Genomic DNA, 1,268 nt, shown 5'->3' with positions numbered 1-1,268 from the left:
AATTTTGCATTATAGGATATTATACAAGTATTTCCTATTACTGTGCAGCACAGGTGACACGGAGTTCACTGTCCAGCTGACGGACAGTGCCCAGCAACATTCAGCATTATAAAGGCAACCCAGCAGAAAAGATAAGAGGACTGTTACGAAGTTCACGACATCTTTACATCGGTTTCATGTCCATAATTTGCATAAAAGTAAATAATACGCATAAAATCAAAAGCAAGGTTAAACTTTGAAATGAGGGGAAAAAAGATGATATTTTACTTTTTAGTAAAAAGAGAACAGAGATTCTTTAAATAGAAGCTTCATTATATCCATAGCCAATAAAATCCCAGAGCTATTTGTAGGCATGCAAATGTAGACTCAGACAAATATTTAATATTAAAAGTTTGCAGGACGCCTACAAGGTTTTCAGGCCAGCACCCCGAGTACGCGCCTCCTCTCCGTCCAGCGGCAGCTCCTCGCGCTGGGCGTGCAGAGCTACCACTATGTCCTCGTTTCACAGAGCTGCTTCTCATTCAGTGAATGCAATATTTTTTAATGCAGCTTTCTCTAGATTGAAGTTTAATTTTTTATCTATTTGGACTTTGATCACTTCATCCATTACTTGCTGTTTTAACTGATGTCATTCAAGTTTTATCTTTTCTCATTTTCTGCTTTGTGGGCTGAAAACTTACTCATATGCAAAATAATCAGCTCCTTTTTCAGAGGAGCAATCTCAGACATTTTCTGAAGAGCCATCTGCTGCATTTTGGTGATCACATCTTTGGAGACGACATCCTTGTTGTCATACATGATCTACTCAAATGCAGATACATCTCTGCTTGTGGAATAATAAACACAGTGAGGTCTGGGTGTCAAAGAAGAGTTTCTTCCTCCCAGAATTGACATCTCTCCTTTTGTGCTTTAGCTGCAGTGATTGACAGAGGGATTAGCTGCCCCTGCAACCACCAGGAAGCTGCACAGACAGCACCAGACAGGACTGGGCACAATTTAGGCCACTGCTTGCCTCTACTCTCTGGGGCGCACACTAGGTGTCCACTGCCTGGCTAGAGGGTTCCCAGTCTCCAAGTCCTAATTGACTTTTGGGTCTGGCAATGCCAAGCTAATTGGTGACTTTTGACAAGTGTGGAAATAAAAGCCCAATTGGACTGGATGTCCACAGAACAGGAAGCAAGCAAGCTTCTCACAGAGTTTGGTTCTAAAGTTAGTATTTGTTTGGAAGGTGGAGGGATAAAAGGTCAAGGGAGGTTTTTGTTTTTGTT

The 1,268-nt window shown here is 41.6% G+C and overlaps 1 pseudogene; it reads right to left on the bottom strand.

Annotated features, from left to right (window-relative positions):
* Positions 1 to 311: 311 nt before the first annotated feature.
* On the bottom strand, positions 312 to 922 carry LOC131414614 (mitochondrial calcium uniporter regulator 1-like; annotated as a pseudogene).
* Between the last annotated feature and the right edge of the window lie 346 nt (positions 923 to 1,268).

Source organism: Diceros bicornis, chromosome 15, assembly GCF_020826845.1.
Source record: "Diceros bicornis minor isolate mBicDic1 chromosome 15, mDicBic1.mat.cur, whole genome shotgun sequence".
In the NCBI taxonomy this organism is placed as follows: domain Eukaryota; kingdom Metazoa; phylum Chordata; class Mammalia; order Perissodactyla; family Rhinocerotidae; genus Diceros; species Diceros bicornis.
This window is presented reverse-complemented; position numbering and strand designations above follow the sequence as displayed.